At 41.8% G+C, this 9,634-nt stretch overlaps 1 pseudogene; it reads right to left on the minus strand.

Annotated features, from left to right (window-relative positions):
- Positions 1-7,464: 7,464 nt before the first annotated feature.
- On the minus strand, positions 7,465-8,672 carry LOC119321568 (annotated as a pseudogene).
- Positions 8,673-9,634: the final 962 nt, after the last annotated feature.

Consider the following 9,634-nt stretch of genomic DNA (forward strand, 5'->3'; position numbering starts at 1 on the left):
TCTTCGCATTGTGTCATTATATGTGACCAGGTTTCCAGCAAAAATAATAAACTTGTAATATTGCAATTATTTTAAAAAAGTGTTCTCAGAAATGAGCTATCATTCGTGAAGATTCATGGCTTTCAAGCCAAATGATCAATCTTATGGCCACATTCATGGCATAGTTTGTTCAAATGATCTCATATTCCGCACAAAGGTGCATCTTGGAATTCCAAACAATGTTGCCTAAGGAAGTTTTCATTTTCTTTGCACGGAAATTCATTTTTCATTTTCTGAGTGCCCGAAATGAGGTTTTTTTGTGAAGGAACTACCAAATAATTGTTGGAAAAATGGAACAAATCAATTTTATAAAATACTAGGCCATATTTAATGCACAATTGACCAAATGATTGAGTGAAAAAAGTTTTGATTCACCTCTGGTGAAAAAGACAAATTGTCATCTATTCAGTTGGAAACGGGTCAAATTTGAACTGTAGCTGCCTCATAGTTTGCTCTTTATTTTTTTCAAAAATCATTTTTAGGTACATAAGTATCTATTTAATCATAGAAACACCGAAAAAATCCAAGATTCGATCACTAGCTAGGAACGGTCAAGCCTGTCGTTTTGACCGCATTTTGAAACGGGCATAAAAAATTCAAAAAAAAATAAAAAAATTGGAAAACCTTCGCATTGTGTCATTATATGTGACCAAGTTTGCAGGAAAAATAATAAACTTGTAATATGGTAATTATTTTAAAAATGTGTTCTCAGAAATGAGCTATCATGCGTGAAGATTCATGGCTTTCAAGCCAAATGATCAATCTTATGGCCACATTCATGGCATAGTTTTTTCATAGTTTTTTCAAATGATCTCATATTATGCACGAGCGTGCATCTTGGAATTCCAAACAATGTTGCCTAAGGAAGTTTTCATTTTCTTTGCACGGAAAATTCATTTTTCATTTTCCGAGTGCCCGAAATGAGGTTTTTTTGTGAAGGAACTACCGAATAATTGTTGCAAAAATAGAACAGATCAATTTTATAAAATACTAGGCCATATTTAATGCACAATTGACCAAATTATTGGGTGAAAAAAGTTTTGATCCACCTCTGGTGAAAAAGACAAATTGTCGTCGATTCAGTTGGAAACGGGTCAAATTTGAACTGTAGCTGCCTCATAGTTTGCTCTTTATTTTTTTTAAAAATCATTTCTAGGTACATAAGTATCTATATAATCATAGAAACACCAAAAACATTCCAAGATTCAATCACTAGCTAGGAATGGTCATGCCCGCCGTTTTGACAGCATTTTGAAACGGGCATAAAAAAATCAAAAAAAATCAAAAAATTGGAAAACCTTCACATTGTGTCATTATATGTGACCAAGTTTCCAGGAAAAATAATAAACTTGTAATACGTAATTATTTTAAAAAACTGTTCTCAGAAATGAGCTATCATGCGTGAAGATTCATGGCTTTCAAGCCAAATGATCAATCTTATGGCCACATTCATGGCATAGTTTGTTCAAATGATCTCATATTGTGCACGAGGGTGCATCTTGGAATTCCAAACAATGTTGCCTAAGGAAGTTTTCATTTTCTTTGCACGGAAAATTCATTTTTCATTTTCTGAGTGCCCGAAATGAGGTTTTTTTGTGAAGGAACTACCAAATAATTGTTGCAAAAATGGAACAGATCAATTTTATAAAATAATAGGCCATATTTAATGCACAATTGACCAAATGATTCGGTGAAAAAAGTTTTGATCCACCTCTGGTGAAAAAGACAAATTGCCGTCGATTTAGTTGGAAACGGGTCAAATTTGAACTGTAGCTGCCTCATAGTTTGCTCTTTATTTTTTTCAAAAATCATTTCTAGGTACATAAGTATCTATTTAATCATAGAAACACCAAAAAAATTCCAAGATTCAATCACTAGCTAGGAACGGTCATGCCCGCCGTTTTGCCCGGATTTTGAAACGGGCATAAAAAATTCAAAAAAAATCAAAAAAATGGAAAACCTTCGCATTGTGTCATTATATGTGACCAAGTTTCGAGGAAAAATAATAAACTTGCAATACGGAAATTATTTTTAAAAAGTGTTCTCAGAAATGAGCTATCATGCGTGAAGATTCATGGCTTTCAAGTCAAATGATCAATCTTATGGCCACATTCATGGCATAGTTTGTTCAGATGATCTCATATTGTGCATGAGGGTGCATCTTGGAATTCCAAACAATGTTGCCTAAGAAATTTTTCATTTTCTTTGCATGGAAAATTCATTTTTTATTTTCCGAGTGCCCAAAAGGAGGTTTTTTTATGAAGGAACTACCAAATAATTGTTGCAAAAATGGAACAGATCAATTTTATAAAATACTAGGCCATATTTAATGCACAGTTGACCAAATGATTGGGTGAAAAAAGTTTTGATCCACCTCTGGTAAAAAGACAAATTGTCGTCGATTCAGCTGGAAACGGGTCAAATTTGAACTGTAGCCGCCTCATAGTTTGCTCTTTATTTTTTCAAAAATCATTTCTAGGTACATAAGTCTCTATTTAATCATAGAAACACCAAAAAAATTCCAAGATTCAATCACTAGCTAGGAACGGTCATGACCGCCGTTTTGACCGCATTTTGAAACGGGCATAAAAAATTCAAAAAAAATCAAAAAATTGGAAAACCTTCGCATTGTGTCATTATATGTGACCAAGTTTCCAGGAAAAATAATAAACTTGTAATACGGGAATTATTTTTAAAAAGTGTTCTCAGAAATGAGCTATCATGCGTGAAGATTTATGGCTTTCTAGCCAAATGATCAATCTTATGGCCACATTCATGGCATAGTTTGTTTAAATGATCTCATATTGTGCACGAGGGTGCATCTTGGAATTCCAAACAATGTTTCCTAAGAAAGTTTTCATTTTCTTTGCACGAAAAATTCATTTTTCATTTTCTGAGTGCCCAAAAGGAGGTTTTTTTTGTGTGAAGGAACTACCAAATAATTGTTGCAAAATTGGACCTAATCAATTTTATAAAATACTAGGCCATATATAATGCACAATTGACAAAATGGTTGGGTGTCAAATTTTTTGATCCACCTCTGGTGAAAAAGACAAATTCCTGTTGATTCAGGTGGAAGCGTGTCAAATTTGAACTGCAGCTGCCTCATAGTTTGCTCTTTATTTTTTCCAAAAATCATTTCTAGGTAAATAAGTATCTATTTAATCAGAAATACATGGTTTGATGGCGAGACATCGATGTTTGGACGGTGGCCGAGGGCCCCAACTCTAGAGCGGGAAAGCTCGCATGCCCGCCGGTGTGCTCACCGCGTGACCGTGGCGTTGCCATGTGTTCTGGGCGGCCTAGGCATGTCTAGTAGGTTGGGCACTCCCTAGGTAGGTGCTAGGAAGAAAATCACAACATAAGATTCTCACGAGGAGACTGATCGATGCTCAAACATGAATAAGCAGCCAAGTGTTTGATTTGCGGTACAGGAAATGCACATGGCTAATGGGCGTGAGTTTTGGCTGAGGATGATCAGTTACTAAGAAGACCGTCTTCACAAATTTTCAGCTCAAAAGGAGGAGCCTATGTGGTACTTGCTTTGCAAACTACCACACTGGACATAAATACGAATGTTGAAGCTCGGCTCAAAATAATGAATGGATCGAGCTGACATTTGGTGGAGGATGGTTATTTGGGCATAGAAAAGCACTATAGAAAATGGATACTATTTGGACATGCCAAAGTGGTACTTCCTTCACAAACTGTTGTTCTGAACAGAATAGGAAAATGAATATATTTGAATCATTTTTGAATTAGGCAAGGAAGGTTTTTACATATTTGACGAAGATATGACCCAAAGAATTTATGAGATTTTTTGGGGAATTTTGGGAATGACAGAAATATAGGTTGCTTCACAACCTAGGGCAAAAACTGCCACATGGACATGACACATAGGCAAAACTAATGAGGTGGCGCCTAGTCATAGCAACCCACCACAATTAACAAGGCTATGACCATCTATATTGGTCGTTAGCAACTAGAAATAAGGCAGCGGACTAGCGCTGTTTGCTTTATGACCTTTTCATGTAAGGAAATTACGACCTTTCCGACCAAAATGGTCGCAATGGTTTAGGGTTTGGAGCCCCTCGAACAGCTTTTGACCAATTGGTCTGAAATGGTCATAGATCTATGACCAATTCTTCCAGGGTCACTGACAGAAGGTCACTAGTTGACATATTTCTTGTAGTGTGCTGCAAGCCGCAGATCGTGGAGGAAGCTGGCGGTGCTGCGGTGAGTTGTGCTACTGCAAGGCTGATGACAAGCCGGCTTGCACGACGACGCAGGGACCGAAGCAGGACGAACCCCATACAAAAACGATGAACGAATAAGATCTTCTCTACGTCAGGAGATTGAACCCCACGGGCATACCGGTTTTTATTACTCATTATTAGGAGAAAGGTGACCCTGCCGGAGTCCCTGCCGGACACCCCATGGGTGCACAAAGTAGTTTGTGTTAGAGATGGTTTCGGGTGTAGGAAGGATTAGATCAAAAAGTGGAAAGATTGGTGAAAGAAGAGGAAGGAGAACATGTTGGATCAAAGATGAGGAAGGAAACCTGATCTGCTGCGGAACTGCATCGATGTGCTATCACGGACGTCTCGTGCAGAAAGAAAGAAGCAAAGTAGAGAGGAAGTAGCACATCGATCGATGATAAAAGAAGGAGACTCGGTCTGGTTGGTAACGCATCAAGTTTTTTATAGTAGAAGGAAGGCCCAGCCCAATTTGGAAAGCGACCGACGGCCCAACAATCTTTAACGCAATCAATCTTTCTCTAATAATAAATCAATCTCTAGTACCACCTCTCGCGTATATGTTTTAAATTCAAACTGAAAGCGTAAATTCATGGGAAAAAGTGTATTGTGACGGTGAACCCACGAAGTCAATCCGTGCTTTATTATTAAATTAAAATTAAAAAAAATAGGGAAAGATTTGCCACAAGCATACACATGCGACTTTCAATGCAGCTTCTCCAGACCCACGCCTTATGGTAGTACACATTATTTGCAAGTTCAGCATACAACATATCTTGTTTATGATAGCAATCGCCAACCGTCTCACAAATATTTATATGCAGAGAACGTCTAGTTTAGCACACCTCTGTTCTTAACAGCAATGGTGCTGCAGATTGGGCCTCTGCAAGGATGGAAGCATAACAGTCACTACAGGGAGCTTCAGAAAGATGGATGAAACATTACATCCATACCCTGTTCTAATGCCATGTACAGCAGTTCCAGAGACCACCGGTAATGAAACCAAAGACCCGTTTCTTGCACCATTCATGACATTGCAAAATTAATATATCTAATGGCAGGAGCAGAGTTCAGAGATTGGCAAAAACGGTGCCAACAGATAGCCGGTGCTGTAGATGCCCTAAGAACGACATGCAATGATCTCAGAGAGATAACAAAACCATCGATCATCTTGGACTACTACCAAGGAAAACAGAGGAGGCAGACGTTGCAATTTCATTTAGAGTTTAAAATGTATCCCCTGAAACATAAGAGGGTTTCACTTTCCCAGGTACAAAACTAAATGACTAGTGAGTGCTAAATGAATACACCTGACCTCCGTCTACCGGGTTAAAAAAACTGATTTTTGTTTTAAGAAAAAACACTTGATATCCTAACTGAATGAATTGATGATCTCAATGGCACATTGCAATCTTAAAGTGTACATCAGTTAGCTAAAAAATAACTTACCAGGATCTGAAGAGCCGCCAAACCCGGGCTCCCAAGAATAAGGGACAAGGCCAAAGAGAAAACCAGGCCCCAACATTGTCTCCAGCCAAGTTTAAAGATGGATAGTGCTGAAATTTTTGTCTATTTAGACCTAGCCCAATAGCAGTTTCAGAAATTCCTAATAAATCCTAAAGGCCCACGCAGCCTATTCGTGCAAAGGCAAGAGGTGCAACTAAAGTTTAGTCCCACATTGCTAGTTTAGAGGGAGTTGGACCTCTTTATAAGGGAGGCTCTTTCCCCACTTGTATGAGCATGAGAACAAGAGGGACATCCACGCGCGCACCTCCGCCGCCCGCCACGCCTCGCCTCGTCACAGACGCGCCGCGGGTTGCGGGAATGAGCCGAGCCGATGTTAAATTTTTGCCACGCACGACGGGTATACGAATCGCTTCGTCTCCCTCTCTTCGTTTCGCCTCCCGTCGCTGCCCTCTCGCCTCCTTCTCTTGCGCCTATAAAAGGGAGGTCGCTCCTCTCAGAGAGATGCACCAGAACTTCTCCTTCCTCTCGCCTCTGGTTCCAATCTCTGAGCTGACGCTCTCTTCTTGATCCCGGCTTGCGGCGTGCACCGCGAGTCGGGACAGTAGGCCTCCGAAATCGCACCTCTTTGAGTCTTGTACGGGAGAAGGGTGATAAGGTTTTTGGGGAGCGCTCTACGCGACTACTGACTTCTTCGTCACGGACGCCCCGGACTCCGACGACTACTTCCCCGACGATGACTACTACCCCGACGTCGACAACCTCCTCGACGACATGGAGGACACCGACCCCAAGTCCAGTGCCTCTGCTCCGGCTGATGTCCCGTACGTGTTCTTGTTTTTCCTGTTAGAGGTCCTGCCACAGTTCGTTATTCTAGTGTTTGCCCTAGACATGTTAGTATCTACCTCATATATGCATCTTGATCTACTGTCTGCTCGAGAGATGATCGGTTCTAGCTCATATATGCAGATGTTATTTACCTTCTCTTTGTCAAATCCCATGACTTGTTTTATCACTGCTATACTACTCATGCTTTATCTAGTATTTCTGTTAATAAAATCATTCGGTAAATTGCTCATATTTCCAACAGATAGTTCATTGATCAATGGTAAACCACGACTTCAGTATAATTCAACCAGGACACAATACTTTCATCACCCGTACCCTGTTCTAAGCCTTAGCAGCAACTTACAGGTGCTCCACAAACCGTCAGTAAGCAAATCGAAAAATCAATAAACCCGATTCTTCTCCAATACAAGACATTGCAAACTAACAAAGCTTATAGAGAAGGACATGGCGTGGTAATAGATTCAATGCCCGATTGTAGGAGCTAAACTTTGAAGTTGGCAAAAACAGGGCCGACATTACTAAGAAATTAAGCACCATATTACGTTGTTAAGAAGTAGTACAAGACTAGTACAAGAGAAGAACAAGTGGACACATAGACATAAGATAGCATCAAGCACAATGGATGTAGCATTAGCTAGGTAGTAGTAGGTACTCATTGAGATAGAAAGCAGTAGTTCCACCACAGGTGATCTATCCTATAAGCAACATGTGCCTTACCCGTAACAGGGCAAGGCAAACCAAAATAGCAAAACAAAATGACTAGGAACAATTACTACTTGGCAAAAGCATAACATTGTCGGTCGGTTGTCGAGATCACTGTCCCCACAGTTGACTTGTCGGCACCTTATGGCTTTTGTTAGAAGGGCAGTTGAGAATCTGGCATGTTAATGGTGTAGCTGGAGAGAAGATGGATGATGGTGAAAGGACGGTCGGCGACGAGGACAAACTGATCGTCATGCTCCAAGAAATCGACATCTTCAGATATCACTTGGATCAAATTGAAGTTATACTTCTATATGCGAGCGGACCGATCCAGATGTCGAGTGAAGTAGACGCAATTCGGCTCAATGCCTGGGAACTTATCAGCATCCACAGTCACACACCTTCGATGCCCAATGAAGATGGCAAACCTGCCGATGCTCCACATAGGCACGAGCTGGCGGGTCACGGTGTCAAATCTGAGAACACCGGGGAAGATGCTTGTACGTTTTCTGAAGACGAGCAACATGTGTCCATCCAATCCGACTAGAAAACATCGATCATCGTCTCCGTCATATGTGCAGCCGGAGAAAACATTGGCAAGCAACATGCTTGTACTCAAACCAGGCGGGAAATGATAGGCTGCCAGGTAGGTGATTAGAATAGCAAACGTGGCAGCTTTGTTCAAACTCGCGTACACACCACCATTCACGGCCGTCTTGAGTAAGAAATTATAATCTGGTCCACAATCAAGCACGGTGAAACTCTGACTATCGGGACTAGCCGTGTAATGTTGCGCATGAGACGAGTTGCAGATGAAAACGAGCTTGAGCGGAGAGCCATCACGAAAGACGACGTCAGCGGCACCCATCTGCGGAGGCATGGGTACCATGAAACGGACCACGGCACCGGTGAGAGGGTTGAGGACGCTGGCCGTGTGAGGAGGGCTCTTGTCCGCCAGCACTAAGTAGCCGCTGTGAGTGGTTGCCACGGCGTAGTGGTCGCGGAGCATGGGGAACTTTCTGCGGAGGAAGCGGCCGTTGTCGGTGTTGCACAGAAGCATATCTTCCCCCTCGCTCCGGAAGACCTCGTCGAGGAGGATCCACCGGCGCGGCTCGAAGCGGCGGTCGGAGCTGCTGTCCTTGGGGTCGTCGGTGGCGGCGCGCCAGCCGGGGCAGACGGCGCGCAAGTGCATGTAGCAGTCGAGGTCGTTGGTGGCGAGGAGGGAGTCGGCGATGCGGCGGACGAGGTCGGGTGGGAGGGTGGACCAGCCTGCGGCCGCAGTGGGGGGAAGAGCGGCCAGGTTTGGTGGCGAGTTGGAACCTCCTTCTTCCTCTTGGCAGGCGGGGGAACTCTGGTCGCCATTGCTGCGCGCTCGATCTTGGGAGAAATGGCGCCTGGGAGGGTGGGGATTGAGGGGGAGGGCTCTGGATCTAGGGTTCCGTCTGTCTAACAGAGATCGGGAGAGGAGACAAAGCTCAGGCGCGTGAGAGTGAGACCTCATAAAAGCCCTGTTTTTTTTCTCTGTTTTTCTTTCACATTCTTTCTGAATTTTCCCTTTCACATTTTTTGTTTATGGTCTTTGCTTTCCTTTTTTTTACTTTAGATTATGCTTCCACATATTCTGAAAGTATATCTTAAATTTTTGAAACATGGGATCATTCATATGAAAAATGTTGTGTATAAAAAATGTTTTCAATGTATACGAAAAATGTATAAAAATGTACAATGTGTATGGAGAAATGGTACACACATAAGATAATATGAGTTTTCAAAAGAAAATCTTGCATTTGGAAAATGTTAAACGTGTATACATTTTTTTCCTTCTCTATGCAAAAAATGTACAACGTGTATGGAAAAAGTAGACACCAAAAAATACTACTACACTCGATAGAAATGTTAATCATGTATTTCTAAATTGTTAAACATGTGTATAAAACATTTCCTGGTGTGTAAAAGAAAAGTTCAATGCTTATGGAAAATGTAGACATGAGAAAATATATCTTTTAAAATGCTAATGATGTATTTCCAAAATGTTAGTCACCCTGGGGATCATTTGCGGTCACAATGACCGTCCTGGATAGACCTAGTGAGTGGATGGAAGTATGCGCGACCGATGTCTCTGGTTTCCTTGTTGTAGATATTTCTCAGTTCTTGGGAGCCCTGGGTGCGTCCTATACAGATTGAGGTAGATGATGCCCCGGTGGAGGCGAAAGAGCGATGGAGCACGTCCGTGGGTGAGCTGGTTGTAGGCAACAGTCCACGACTCACGGACTTATAGCATCTCTAGCCATGGGCGCCCCCAAGACGATTTTTGGTGATAAATA

This window comes from Triticum dicoccoides, chromosome 6B (assembly GCF_002162155.2).
Source record: "Triticum dicoccoides isolate Atlit2015 ecotype Zavitan chromosome 6B, WEW_v2.0, whole genome shotgun sequence".
Taxonomy (NCBI): domain Eukaryota; kingdom Viridiplantae; phylum Streptophyta; class Magnoliopsida; order Poales; family Poaceae; genus Triticum; species Triticum dicoccoides.